We start from the raw sequence: 16,042 nt of genomic DNA on the forward strand, positions 1-16,042 counted from the left end.
TGCGAACGCCACGGTGCGGCGGAAGACGCGGCCACGCCCCCTTTTTAACTGACGCTCTCTCCGGCCGATTGGGACGGCCGGAGCAAAACGCGCGCGGGGTGATCGCGGAGGCCATGCTGTACCGGACGTTGAGGGAATATTCCAAAATACCGCCATTCGCAAGCCTACCTGGAACCAAGGCGGCGTCCACCGGGGGATGTCCTGCATAGACTCAAGTCGTTGGGATGTACGGTCCTTCGTGAGCCCCTCCATACCAATTGCGGACGGGGGTTCGACCGTGTCTTCCACGGGATCATTGAGCTGGAAAATAAATATGCACAGAAGATTTGCTGGTTTGCACGAGTTGTTGTTTAAATAGAACAGAACAAAATAAAATACCCGTGATTAAATTCGTGCTGAGTTGTACAAAAGAATATGTGCCTACAGGACATAGTCATATCTCAAATTCGATAAGGGAAAAGATACCTCAGAAATTGCACAGTCGTGTTAAAATCAAAAGTATACAGAGCCATCAGAAGTATTACCTAAGGTGCCATGCGAACGCACCAAAAATAAAGCTTTTGAAACGACCTAAAATTTACAATTCGGCAACTACTCACACCGGTGGTATACAGTTTCGTCATAATATTAGTATGTCAATGTTTAACTGGCCGTCGCTAATTCTTGTCCAGAACATCATACAGCTTCCCCCATCTACAAAAAAAAAACCGCTTTGCTTTATGGCATCCTAAAGGCAACCATCCTCATTTGAAATTTTCCTGATACGCAAGTTTTTAAAATCTTTGAAAGGAAATCGCGCTTCACAGCAGTAGCTTCGTATTTCTGCCTTTCTGTTTATAATAACCGCTCAAACACCTATGGTGGAGGGGAAGACAATCATCGCCGTTTCAAGCATTGTGTACGCAGATTCTCCCGTGAAAGATCACCCTATCGAACCTTTTTGTCCTGCCAGGCGACAACCCCTGGTAGAGCACGGAGAACGCTGCCATATTTTCATAGATATATTCCCTCATATTTCGCGAATGACGAAAACGCTAGTAGGCTTTTATTAATACCCATATCAGAACAATAAAATGACATATTCTAACACGTCTCACCAATTCTCTTAGAGAACATGTCATTACTCACACTTGATGTGCCAGTTCAGTAAAATTAGATAAACGGGATAGTATAACACACACGCAAGTCCTGGTAGCTGCAAACAAAGTGTAAGAGGTACTGGTAGGGTTACAAAAGCAAGGTAAGAAAATTCAGTCACGTGAACTTGTAAGCTTTTAAATATGCTTGGGCTGCAAGTCGTTTTGGGAGTAATAAATGAACAGTTTTAAATAGCTCAGGAGCGTCGAGGATGGAAGCTTAAAGCGCATTACTATGCTTGATGCATTCATTTGCTTAAGCCATGTTACGCCTTGCGCGCAATGAAGGGCCCTCAGAAGCTTTCTCAAGGTAAGATGGGCAGAAAACAAGTGTCCAAAAACGGCAAGGTATGAATATACTGCTGTATTAATAGAAAGGGCTCCTGCCACTGCTCTCGATAGACCCCGCCGCGATCATGTCCCCACCTTGTTTACAGGCGGCCTCTTCTGCGTGACGTTATTGTATGGCGCTATATATACTTCGAAGCCGTAAGATGCCGCCGGCTGGGTTGCTTCTTCTGTTTCTGCAGCTGGAAAAAGCACTGGAATGGCCAGTATTGTGGCAGTCAAGAGAATGACCAGCAGCATCATGGCGACCAACAGGATGTATAGAGGAGAGCGATCCTGGTCCGAGATCAGTGGCGCGTTTGGCCCCAGAAACATGGAGCTGCCTCGAGCATCACCGGCATCGTACTGCGTGCACCAACAAAGCAGCATTCAATATTATGAAGCCCGTTCCAGATAGAAAGGGCAAACAATTGATATCTGCCAAGTTAAACGTCTTTGTGCGACCAGTTAAATAACAGGGAAAGTGCATGAGTTAGAAAAAAATGGTTACCCACCGTATAATTACAGGCACCCAGACGAGAGTGCTGGGTCACGAAACGGAACGACATTGTTCCTAGTGAAGCAAGAAACTGAATGACGAACCAGATTAGCCAGTGCTCTAGCTAACTGAGAACCATTTGCATTCATTGAATTCAGCGGAGGGGTACTTGTACCATATTATTGTTTGATTCTAATGCCACTCTTCCACCAATTTCCTGACGCTGACTATAGGATTGTACTACTAAGCTTAGTACAATCATACACCTAGCCTACACCTTGGTGTAGGCTGAATTTTAACAGCAAAGCTGTTTACCAAATGTTATTTTTTGTGCCGATCGGTCAAAATACCAAGAAATTGTAGAGCGCAAGCATGTGAACGCGGGCCACGCGGCGACCTCCCGGCAGTTAACAAAACCCAGCAGATGTGTAGCCCTTGTGCGTGCACGCGTTGCTACGACCACCCAGCGTACCCTGCGACATTTTTCAATTCAAACATACCCAGTTTGGGAGATTGGCCACGATTGGCCCAAAAATGTTTAGCATTCGCCGTAATCGTGCCACGGCTTACACTCCAACGTTTGCCGTAATCGTGGCAAACCTTGCTCATAACGCGAAAGATACGTCGTAGCGTACGCCCCTCCAAGGTGATGTCCAGTGATTACTACTTCCAGAAAAATAAAAGAACCTCGCACTTATAGCAACAATAATGGTTCTTGTAGCTGCGAAGAAGAAGCAAACCGGCTGAAATCGTGGACTCATACCTCCGCGATGGTCGTGAAGGTTGCGTACAGCTTCGTTACCTTCAAGTCTTACGCGTTAGTGTGGGCTACCGTCATTATTTTTTCTCAACAGTTCAGGAATTATGTCATGTTGCCTGTTTTGTCCCGGCAACGTGGAAGTGGGCAGCCATGGGCAAATTACTACTCTCCGAAATCGGCTACAATCTTTTGAATCAAGTTTCTCTCTGAGGCATAGAGCCACAATACTTGGCACACATTCATAGAAGCCACATACCCTTTCTGGTGGCTTTGCTGTTTATTGTGCAGATAAGGTACTTTTTGGGGGTGCCCGTTTGTAGCCTCAAAGCGGCAACTAAAACGGCCGACGCGGCAGACAAAACAGCATTCATCAGCCATTCAACTTTGTGAAGCTGTATTTACAGCAAAGGTCTTTTGCCCATCGCTGAGGGTGACGCCGAATTTAAGTAAAAGCGATAAGCAAATCTGATTTCTCTTGCGTGGTGACAGCAGTTATCTCAATAAAAACCATTTTTGTTTTGGGTCTACTAGCCTTGAAAAACTGCGCTATTGATAACTGGTGGACTGTACTCGCATATCCAAGGGGTGGGAAGTACAACATTCACGACTAACTTACTTTTGATCTTGCCAATTAACTAATTTGTATATGATGCATGTCTAACTTGTTGATACAAATTATTCAAAATTTAAATCGCGCATTGAACTGAAGGTGACTGCTTTGACGGTCGGCTATTAGGGCAATCACAGGAGCATCCGTTTTGCAATGGCTCGCGAGTTGGAATCCCTCGCACTTCAATTTTTTCGGTTATAAACCCTAACAATAGCGTCACTCTTGATCGAACAAAGCAGTGTTTTGAATGAACTAAACTTGTATGTCTTTATGGTCCCATTAAGCAAAAAAAGTTTCTTTTCGAAACACCAAAAGCAAATTCGAAAAGAAGAGCTCGCGTTCTCTCTTCTCCGCACCACATCTTAATCTTTAGTAAGCGACACGGGTGTGAATTATATCTTCGTAGTTCGCCAGCCACGGCTTTTTCCCGTCCCGTTGTTTGCCAGTGGGTGCCAGCAGCAGCCACCCCTGCACGTTCAGTGTGTTTATGTTGGAAAGATGCCGCACAAGCGGAGAAACGGCCGCCGGAAATATAATTCCCAATCTATCATCGATTGTACGTACGCCGTAGCTTTTTAAAGACGATAGTATCGGTTGGGCTACTTCAACACAAAAATTTCGGCCTTTCTGTACGTCGTTCCCTCGAGTCAGCCACTCGGCCAAAATTTAAAATAATTCGAAAACGAGAAGTGTACATAGGCAAAACCTCCAAACCACTAAATCTGTAAAAACTTCTTACATATAAATCTTGTTCATAAAAAGCAGGCATATGTTAACCAAAATGACAGTACATTCCTTGTAATTGAAATGTTCTTTCAAATAAGACGTACATGGCTGCTTAATTTTCGCGACAGCAAATGAAAATACTTCTTGAAGGCAAAGTTTTTACCCGAAAATACAAAACGCGCTTGCTCCCGCCTGGACCTCGTGGCGGCATTGCCAGAAGCTCAACAGTTACGAAAAGTTCCAGTAGATGGCGCGCGCGCAGTGAAAGGCGGGCAAATTGAATTCACTTGAGCATACCTCTACCGTGTTCATCGTGGGATGAGCGAGATTGGAGGGGAAGGGCGTGGAAGGGGGACGCCAAAGACAAGACAAGCATTCACGTGGAAGGAGCGGCAGAGGTCTATCGTCTTTCGGCGACATTCGCCGCAACATGAGCAAATACGCAGCAGTTTTTTTTCCTCCTGCCAAGAGAAAATCCCGTTTTCTTATCTTTCCGTGTTGTCACGTAATGCAATACTGGTCTGAACGCTCACTTTGCGGTTGATTGTTCCAACAAGGATAAAAAAGAAACCAGGCCCAACCCTCGGAGCGGTTTCGAATCTCTAATCGCAGAAACGTCTTTGGCATGTTTAAGACTACTCCGAAAGGGACAACATAATGTGAGTTGCTTTCCCGCGCAAGTGATGATTCTACTGCAAATTTGAGGAAGACCAAAGCAGTGCCTTCGCAATTGTGTGCATTTGGCACCCCCTTTAAACCACACTGTGACCATTGTTTTAATGAATAAAACCATGGGGGAAATTTATGGTACTTTGCATTACAAGGAAGAGCCTAACCTGATGCAAAGTGTTGGCTGATTTGTAATAAAATCATGCACCGCTTCTCGAGATACAGTCAACCTGCCCTCCATCCACATAATTACTTTTTCTCCGAGTCTTTAAAACAAGCAATAAAGGTTTCACCTTCACGCGCCTTTTTTTGTTGCCCTTTTCTCTGAGAGCCGACCAAGAGTAGGATTCGCTGATTTAGTCCGTCGTTTCAAACAGCAACTCTAGGGGGGCAAAACCTGTTGCTACTTTTTATAGAAAGGGTTTAGAAGCCTTGCAATATTTTTCGTTCTGTCTTCACGCGATGGAGAGTAATACGTATTCTTCCCGATTGAACACTGCGCCACCTTTGTGGAAATAAGACGTCTGTATCGAGTGCTATCTTTCCCGCCTATGACTTTACATTCGCAGTAACCTAGGCAGCATAGCCACTTAGAATGGCACTTCCCCTACATTAAAAGAGGGTACTGTTCGATTATGTAGTTAGATGGCAGCGCGGCACATGGGACGAACCAGTTAAGATGTGACGACCTATTCACCGTATATACAAGGGATTTTGAGTGAGACCGGGCCAGCCAACGCACTGCTCCGGGTCACGTAACGCGCTGAGACGGCTTCATGGTATTTTTATGACGTGATTATATCGACCTCTCAAGTACCTCAGGTCTACTTTTTCGGCGCAAGGTATACATATATAACAAGAAGCTGAAAACCGTAAAATAGCTTTTAGACTAGGTACATTAGAGTGGGTGAAATTAAAAATATACAAAAGCTCACTAACTGATCTTGTCAAATGGGAATGTGCGACACAGTGGAGAGCTAATGCTTGACTGGGAGTTTAACGTGCCAACGCTACACAGGCGATGAGGCGTGGAGTAGGGGACGGCGATGGTTTAATTTTGACCACTGGGGAATCTTTACCGTAACCCGAAATCTTGAATGCACTAGCGTTTTCGCTTTTCGTCTCCATCAGAAAAGCGGTCTTCGCTGCCGGGAATCGAACCCCGGGCGAATTGAGAGCTAATGAAGCTTCAGGCAAAGGTATCGAGTTTGAGCAAAATTCACAGCAAGAACAGAGCCCATGCATTTGCATTGAAAAAAGTTGTCGTGTGCAGCGCTCTATGTACAGCTGGTTTTAACAGTGGCGACCACCGGGGCTTGATGAACTAAGCTGTTCATGTACTTCAATGACTGAGCAAGCAACCTCTTTCTTCATTCACAAAATAGCCCCAAAACGTTCAGCAGAATGTACTTTAAACAGCCAGCTGGCTTGGTTTCATCATAACGATGTTGAGGTTTTTCCCATTTTTATCCAGTCGAAAACGCCTCCATGCTTTCCTTCAAGGTTTCCACAACAGGAATGACAAGTGATGGACAAAGGACTGGAGTCACCCGTTCCCTACCCGTGAGTAACATCATCCCAATACCTAAATATCCTTTTACCCACTGATTACACGTGCCAAAAACTGTATCATCAGTGAGAGGTTCCAAAGAGAGATTGGCGCCAGATGGGCAGAATCTATCCTTTCCGAAGGAAGCATATACAGTACACCCCCTATATTGTAGTTCAAGGTCCCCCTTCATATATTTATGAAACTTTCCGCGTCCCTGCTTCACCACAAAGCAGCTCACACACTGTTCAATGCGGTGAAATTGGCGAAGAAGGCAACTCACGAAACCGGGCTTCTTATGATATGACGCTGGAAAATGCTGTGTGCGCTGAAACATTATGCCATGAATGCTTACGATTTCTGTGTGGGATGCTACAGATAAACTTCCTGGCTCAAACCATGCACTCTGCCCCGCATCGTCGAGTTTACGACGTTGACGTCTAGCGCAAGGGACGATCGGAAGTGTGGAAAGCAGACCCGCGGAGAATTTGTCTTCATTTGAACTTTCGTGGAAATATAGACGTGGCGGAGTTGAGGCTGTACAAAAATTCTCTTGCTCCTGTCCTTCCTTGTCGCCGTTTACTGTGGCTACCAGATAGCGGTCCGTTGTCTCAGATATTTACTCTTGCTTCACGCTTACGAGCGATTACAGTCGTTATATAGAACCCGGTTCAACAGCGAAGCTTTTTTTGCATCTTGGCTCTGGTTTGTGAGAGCTGCTGCTGCTCCAAATGTTGCTGCTTTCTGACCCTTGGTGCGCAGCTGACATTCATCTTGCACTACATAATTCTGTCTACCAGATATCGCGTGAGCGGTGACAAGAACGTGACTCGCTGACGGGCGTGGGGCGAGGTTAACGGGATAACCCTATCCTATCCGTACCGCACCTGAGAGGTCGGTCGTGAAAGCTCCTTGAGGGGTAGGGCGCCAAGGGAAGGTGCAGTTCATGAGTGTGTCAGGGTTCTTTGCGCTTGAAGCAGCTGGCGTCATCGTCAAAGAGATAGAGACGTTGAAAGTTTATCCTAATTCTGAACTCAATAACGCTGATTCACCATCCTGAAAAATCAACAACGCCAAGCACCACAAAATTAACACAAAAATGCTTCACTCAGGTTCATATTACAGCGATTAACTCAAGTAAGCAGAGTACAGGAGTTCATTTACAAGGAGAACTTGTGAACACAATCACAGGAGATGACACAGCTAGAACAAGCGAGCGTGGACCTCTTCTTTCTGGTCTTTTATCCCCGGCTGGTAGGTGTAACCTAAGCCTTTTTTTTTTCCTGTTCAGTAATTGGTAATTCCACACACCCGTGAGAGACAGACCCTTGGCCGATCGGGGAATTTCACCCGCAGTAATAGAAACGCGGCAGTATCTACTGAAGTTTGCGACGTTGAAAGCTTCACGTTACATGGATTCCCATTATGCGCGGGGTTCGCTTTTTTAACCGTGGCTACGGATACAGGCGAAGCTGCAATTGCAGCGATGAATTCGCATACCACTTCTCCTGATCTTGCTGTAAAATGAAGCAGTGAACCGGCCTGGGAAGGCACTGCTGAAGCGGCCTTGGAAGGTGCTGCAGAAGTGGCACGGGAAGGCACTGCTGAGGCGGCCGTGAAACCGGGCCCGGCACGGACTTTAGGCGCAGGTGGTGGGCCGTGTAGGCAGCGGTGTTTGAGGGACTTGCCGGCAGCTAGGTCAATCTCATCGTTCCGAGGCGGCGACACGCGGTACCACTTCCTCAAATCGGAGAGGTCCCTCCAAGCCATGGTGGGCAGGCAGATGGTAGCCTCGGCTTGCCTTCTGGGCTTTTTAGTACAAATCTCTCGATTGTTCGTCCGAACACAGGTTACTTGGCAGATAAACGTTCCTGATGCCGATTGGGCATGGAAGGTTCGGCGGTATTCAGTTAGGGCGAGATTCCAGAGCGAGTCTTTCCGGTGGAGCAGTCAGCTGTCGTGGCGCGTGGACAGTGCTCGTGAATGTCCAGCATAAATGATGATGATAATGTCAGCCCGGGAGAGCCAGCGCTGCCTCCACTTCTTCCTTGAACTGCGACTATTCTTGTCATCCTTGGTGTCTGCTAATCACTATTCTGATTAAGGATAGAGCATTGCTAAGCCTGTTGAGCGATTTTACGTTGTCGATAGCCTTCTGCAAAAGCCGTGGTTTTCAGCCGAGCTCATTAAGCGATTGCGGTAGGACGTCGTTACCGGCAACCCGAAACGACGACGCTAGTCGTTTCGAAGCGACGGCTTAGATGAAGTTGGAATTGGGTGCAGAGACCATGGCCGTGTGGAAAGTCCCACCAAGTCTCCCAGAATAGTTGGGTTTATGTCTAATATGTGAGACACTATGGCGCTACTTCGTCTTGAATGCATTGTTTTTCAACAGAGCTTGGCATTCCCTGTGCTCTCCAACCGAGTGTGGATTTCTTAAAGGAATATTGTCTGCCTTCATGCACGAAGGGCGCCCTTTTTATTACGTTTCACAATGCCGCCGATTGGCGCTAGGTTAATGACCGTGTTGCCAGCGACCCCTGAATAAAATCCAATTTGAAATTGGGATGGGTATACCCACTGTATTCGTCATCAGTGTTGGCTGAAAACGATGACTCGTCGGCGACGGGTGGCTCAACGCTTGCCTCTCCTGGAGCGATACTTCTAAGCTATACTAGTGTCGTCCGACAGGTGCAAGAAGGCGCTTTCCAGCCGTACTACTGCGTGACAAATGACGTATAACCGACTGACACTTCAAGCACCCAATTCCTGGCGCACAACCGACAACCCTCCGATGTGTTACGCGTGTTGTACTCCTACACAAGTCACACGGTGGTGTCACCGGCGGGCGTAGTTTTCTAACGACGTTCCACATCGAGAGCCCCCTTATGGATATCAGCAGTACTTCCATCACGATTACACCGGTCCGACGCCAAACTCATACCCTGCATACCAACCGCCCTTTTTCGCCGCCCCTTTTCGTTCCCTCATTCCTATTCGCCCTCCTCCATGCGCCCGCCCTAAAATCCAACCGTCAAGGGAAACTAATGGCTGCACTTCCCGAGGCGAGAACTGCAACTACGTTTAAATGCGGATGTCCTCGTACTTCACCCGCCAATGTTATTGAACTTACTGCTGAAGGTGTAATCGCATTAGCGCCTATCTGTACTGGCGCCACTGTGCCCGTGTTAAGTGAACGTCAATTCTGCTCGTTGCAAAGAGTTGCAACGTCACTTTCTGACCTTATTTTCCGAACCGCAAGAGCACAAACGGTTAACCCGTTCGCCATGTGCACCGCTCGTGCAGTCACCCAAGACAGGTACGTCATGGAATTGATTGTCCTCCGTCATGTTCCTGCTACATCCTCCTCAGTGGGGACTAGACATGATGTCATCCCACCGTGGTTGTTTGTGCTCGAGCTCGGGTGAAACTGTTTTCGTCATGCGAACCAGCATCGGGCGGACAGCCTGTCAGGTTAGTCGTGATGGCCGACACATCCCTCCGGGCCATGTGGTTGTGCCTGTTTGTTATGATGTCACCTCTGATACACCTTTTGTCTCCACGCCATCGAGTGTATTTTAATTCGGAAGTCCATTTCTTTGCCGTCTGCTGTCTTCCACGTCCATTCTGGGTCGAGCCTAATGCTTGTCAGCAACCCATCGTCATGACTTTCAATATTATATTGTATGAAATGTCTCGGATACGTCGAAGCGGTCGATCCCATTCTTGTCATGCCCATTCCGGAGGAATCATCCCCTTTTTCGGTGAGTCCTCATCCCAAGTGCTGACCCGAGTTTTTTTCAACAAACCATCCAGGAAGATCTTACCCCCGCACCACGCGATGAACTCCTTGTCGTCCTTCATCGTTTCCCTGAGTCTTTCGGCTGTCATCAGACCACCATCGGCCGCACGTCGACTGTTTCAAACGAAAGTGATACCGGATCCCACGTTCTATTGTGGCAGCGGCGTTATTGCGTGTCACCTGCGGGGCAACGTGTGATTTACAAACACGTGCTGACATGCACACACGTAACCTAATTAGACCCTCTTCAAGCCCCTGGTCCTCGCCCGTTGTGCTTTTCACGGAGAAAGATGCGTTCATCTGGTTCTGTGTCAATTGTACGTGTCTCAACAGAATCATACAAATAGACGGCTACCCATTCCCTCGTATTAAGGACACTCTTGATTGTTTGCAAGGCGCTGAGTTCTTTTTTTCTGTAGATCTACGTTCATTGCATGTTCCCATGGCCGAATGTGAGCGCTGAAAAACTGCCTTCGTGACACCTGATGGTCTCTGCGAATTTAACGTCTCGCTACTCGGACTTTTTAATGCACCGGCAACATTTGAGCTAACGATGGACAGTGTTTTAAAGGGCCTCAAGTAGAAAACACACCTTTGTTATTATTGACATGTTTTGACCCGATTTTAACACTCACCTTGAGGGCCTAGAATAGGTGCGGACATGCCCCACATCTGCTCTCTTAAGCTGAACTTAAAAAAGTGCCGCTTTGCTGCTGGCAAGGTAACCAATTTTGGTCGTGTCGTATCAAAAGGTTGCATCTTTTTCGACTTGATAAAGCTTCGTGCAGCCGCACAACCTCCTAAACCCTCGATGATTAAATGCCTCCGAAGTTTCGTCGGATTCTGTTAGTATTTTCGTTGCTCCGTCTGCAACTTTGCCACCATTATCGAACCTTTGACGAAGCTCCTCAATGAATACAGTAGAGAACTCGTCTACTGGACGCCTGGCTGCGAAGCAGCTTTTATGACTTTACGGTACTTGTAACATCGCCCCAAATACTGCACCAATTCCACCCTCTCCTACCAACTGAAGTACACACTGATGCCAGCAGTGTTGGTCCTGAAGCCATCCTCGTTTAACGAAAAGAAGCCGTGATGAAGTAGGCAGTTGCATATGCCAGCCGTACTTTCATAAAGACGGGGAGAAAGTGCTCAGTCACAGGAAAAGAATGTTTGGCAATTGTTTGGGTGAGCTTTCTGGACGTCCGTTTAACGTCGTCCCAGACCATCACGCGCTGTGTTGGCGGTAGTCTCTCAAAGTTCCGTCCGGTCGCCTTGGCCATTGGGCTCTTCACATCCGAGAGTACGACATTCGCGTTCTGTATCGGTCCGGACGTAAACATATGGACGCTGATGTCCTCTCTATATATCTCGTGGAGCCAGAAAATGACTGCCTTTCCTCAATAGAATGTGCCCTTGCGTCACTTGAAGTACACGACATGGCTGCAGAGGTCGCTTTGATGCTGCATTACTTGTCAAGTTCGTCCACAGTTTCGGCGCCCCGTGGACTGCGTGGCCAGTCTTCACGCTGTGCCGTTCGTGACGAACTCCTGTACTGGCGCAACAATCGCAGATGGCCGCAAATGGTTGGTAGTCATTCATCGTCCTTTGCGTTCTGATCTTGCCACGCTGACGCGCAATGTACAACGCTGGCGTCCTCAAGACATATCACCGTCTGCGCATCCGTCATTACTGATGCGGGACGTAAAGGTTTCTTATGAAGTACATCCACTTGTTTCCCGAATGCCAGCCCAGCAAGTGTCTGCCGCAACATCCTACCGGCCCACTACAGACACTACCAAGGCCGGTGCGCCCTTTGAACCGAGTCTGAATCGACCTAGGGTCCCTTCTCCAGCACACCCGCAGCAAATTGTTCGATTATCATTGGAGAGGATCACCTTACTAGGTATGCGGAAACAGCCGCACTGTCGACCGTAACGCCCCGTGAAGAGTCAGAGTTCCCCCTGTGTAAATTTATTTTGTGCCATGTTGCACGCAGGGAGCTCTTTAGTGACAGAGGACGCCTCTTTTTGTCGGACGTAGTACAAGCCCTGTTAACCTAGTCCCAAGTCTCTTCAGACCATTCAAACTGGCACTTAGTTCTGCCTTTTGTCATGTATGCGTATAATACGGAGACGCAAACTACGACAGTCTTCTCGCCATTCTTTCTTCTGTATGGTCGTGAGCCTTCCGACACCATAGAGACCATCCTGACCTACCGTTTCGACGTGTCCGAGTGCAGGCCTCTTTCAGAGATGGCTAATCATGCCAAAGAGTGCCACCAAGTGGCTCGATCATCCACATCTGCAGACCAAAGACGCAGAAAATCTCGTCATGACGCCTTATCTAGCTATGGCATCGTATTCCTCGCGTGGCCTTTGATTCTGTCTAAAACACAGGTTCTTTGGTCGAAACTACAGGCTAAATACTATGTTCCCTTCCGCGTTCTCGAGAAACATCCCCGTTAATTACGTCGTTGAGCCAATTACTGCCACGAGCGATCGTCGTCGTCGTCGACACGAAACAGTTGCCGTACAGTGTATGAAACCTGGCTATAACCCCATCGTTGTAGCATCGCCCCAAATCACCAGGATGTCTCCAATTTTTTTCCGGGGGATATTGCATTAAGACAGTACGGGCAGCAAATATCTCCCTATGTGCCGTACGCGTCCCAAGCCAAAGTGGCCCACTACGTGGCCCTGCGACAATTCGTCCGAATGGGTACGTGCTTGGATCCGTGACAGTCCACCCCAAATGGGTATGCGTTTGGATTTGGGCTAGGCAGCCCCATCGAGAGTGCTGTGCGTGAGTCTGGCTTCAAGGCCCGAGAGCTCACTTGGACGCACGTGGACCGTCAGGACTTACTACAACCTTTGGAAACATCCTGCCAAAAACCCCAGTATAATATCTTAAGTTTGACTCACCCTGTGGTATTTGCTACAGGTTCACTAGTTCTCCGACTCTGCAGAATGGAATGCCTCCACACTTTTTTTGTTATCGACTATACGTACTACTTAAAGGGCGTTGATTGCGGTAGTGAATCGATGCCGGAATAGTTTCCTCGCAACAATCAACCCCCGTGTCTCTCTTGGCACCCGCAAACGTTCATGCGCAAACATGAACACCCCAACGATGTGACGGCTATCCATCGCTGTATTACTAAGACACGCGACAGACCTTCCTCCCTCCCCCACACACTTCTGAGACTGTAAAGTGCACTGAATCCTTGGGTCTTGAAGCAGACCTACGTCTCGACCTAAACCGCAACTCAGCACATTCCAAGACGTTTTCATTGGCCGTAATCACCACAGTGCTCCCGAAGGACCAATAGAAGTGGCATAGCCACTTGAAGGAAAACGACAGCGGCGCTGGGCATTGTGCCAAGCAAAACACCATCCACGCCTTCTGTGTGGTCCCTGCGCACAGGCATTATTTAATGAAAGCATATGTTGGGCTTCGTCATTCGCCGAAGTCGTCCACTAGACCATTCTGATAGGTCATTCTTAAGCATTGTGGGGAAGACGCCCTACGGGGTCTTCTTACAGCGTGTGCATCATACGAGGAATGCTTCCACCGTTAAAATTCTGTTTTATTGCACATTCAGATTTGAACAGTTAAAACGCATGTAAAGCACCTGAGTAAGCCTAACTTGTCCACAAATTGAAACAAAACACCCGCTATGATAATGGTTTAAAATGGGGTGCTTGGTAGGACCTGGGACTCAGTAAAACGAGGAAAGTATTTTTCTCAGAGACGTTTTAGTTTGTTTTATTCGCTGCAGTTATCCCACGATTAACGTCTGGCTTCAGTAAAGTATACATTGTGCGAAATGATCGACGATACGGTGTTTGAGCATCCCAGTTTGAAACACGGTGCCTCCCCGAAGGTGCAAGAACGCTCCTTCCTGCAGAACGAAGAACCACTGGAGAAGCAACGCATGTGCTGGGCTAATGACTCTCAACAGAAGCGTTAGCAAGAGCCCGGACAGTATGACCTTGTGACAAGTCCTTGATGGCTTTGACAGAATGCACATTGTTCACACGAGCAGTGGATGACGGACGTTCGGTCGTTGCCTTAAAGTGCTGCTTGTCTTGAACAGGGTGGGAGGGGGAACCCTCAATTCCTTCAAGGAGGTGACCGTTAGGCTCTGTGAAGTTGCTCTGAGATTCGTTAATGCCTTTCGCAAGCTGTAGCTTTCCCGTGACCACTACAACAAGCAGGCAGCAAGCAATTGCGATTATGGCCAAAAGACTTCGCGCTACATTTCGGCATGAGAGCGCGTCGGAGCCAACCTGCTATTGTAAAAAAGACCGGGAAGTTTTGGCGGGTAGCTCGTAAGGACCGTTGTTTGCTGCTGCACTGTGGGACCAGAAATGGTGTAGCAGCGCTATCGTCGGGGAAGAAGCCCTCCCCGAGCACGTCTCGTGCGCAAATTCACCAGATTCTTTCTCCTGGGCAGGGCGGGTTGTCAATTTGGTGGACGCGGACCCGAAGGCAGGTGCCGACAAGCTTGACCGCAGGTTGTACATGTCCTTGCCGGTCCCGTAGAATGTAATGACGATAAGTATGATGAGAAGACTATGCCCTGAATATGTTTGACAGGCTTCTATAAGGGGAATTGGCCAGGGTTAAAATGTTGTCAGTGTTTTGGTTAAAACTACTGGACTTACTTTCCAGAAAGGAAAAAAAGAGAGTGAAAAGAAATAGTGCGCTCTGTGTTTCATTACGAATTACCCTGTAATGTTGCCTTACTTAGGAAACAGAGGGGCCTGCCGCAGAATGAAATACTGAATAAAATGAGAAATCGTCTTTTTCTTTAAAGCACATCTGAGGCAACAAAAGGCAAAATAAGCGGCCAAGAAAGGATGATACCAATACGATTAACTAGAGATTAGTATACTTCATTTATTTGAGTAAAGAAATGGGGGTTGGTCTGCCTAATCCCGAAGTCCTTTGGATATTGCTGCCGCTGTTACCCTTTATATCAGGTCCTGCTGACCCTTCGTGGCTACGCTGCACAGAATTTTCTGCCACCGTTCAGTCGTCTGGTCTTTGGACTTAGGTGCATATTTTCCTATTGTTTTGGCAACGCCATTCCGTCCCTATGTGGCAGTGTACGACATGGCGTTTAGAGTAGTCCGGGAATATTGCGTGCAGTCTTTTGAGATTTCGTACATGGTTGTCAAAATTTCTCAGTATTGTTTCTGTTCTTTAATTCTTTACCTAGTGCAGCGTACTCCCTTCTAGCTAACATTTACAGAAAAAATACTTATTAACCATTCAGGCAGTGATGTTATTAATTGGTATAATGACTTCGATGGCGATGATGTTGGTGGGGGGATGTTGCCCTCAAATAATTTAGGCATGTGCGCACTAGGGGGCAGGAGGGCTAAAACCTACACGCCGCTTCAGTTGAAGCCGATAGCTACAATACAACAAAAAGGAGAGATAATAAAGTAGCAAAACAAATTTACGATGTAAAATTTGCCTGCCTAATTTGTGGCTAGAAATTCATTTTTGTAATTGTTTCCCAAACAAAGAAAATTTCAGTAAAACATTAGTATGGGATCGAATTCCCAAAAGTTAAATTTCCGAGAGGATGAATAACAGAGAAATATTTTAATGAACTGATGCAGTGTTGAATTGAAGAATTATTTTATTGTAATGGTGATTGTGTTTCTCCAGTGCAAGAGAACAAGAGGTGAAACTCGTAGGTGTAGGGTAGAAGTCAACACGGCCTGTATATGCGGATGTAAAACCGGGTTATGTAGTTGCCATTTGGTTGTCATGAACAGTGAACATATTAGTATCATCCCGTGAAATAATTATGGATATCATGCCAACCTCTTTTCAAATCTCAGAATTACAGCGAAAGCTCTTGGCGGGCTGTGGTAGTAGTAGAACAATCAATTAAAAGAAATGGCGCGAGGCCTAGTTGGGAAAGGGAGAGTTGTAGTGGTTTAA

The sequence above is a fragment of the Haemaphysalis longicornis genome, unplaced genomic scaffold (assembly GCF_048455015.1).
Source record: "Haemaphysalis longicornis isolate Haplotype H1 unplaced genomic scaffold, Haemaphysalis longicornis Haplotype H1 scaffold_2, whole genome shotgun sequence".
NCBI lineage: Eukaryota > Metazoa > Arthropoda > Arachnida > Ixodida > Ixodidae > Haemaphysalis > Haemaphysalis longicornis.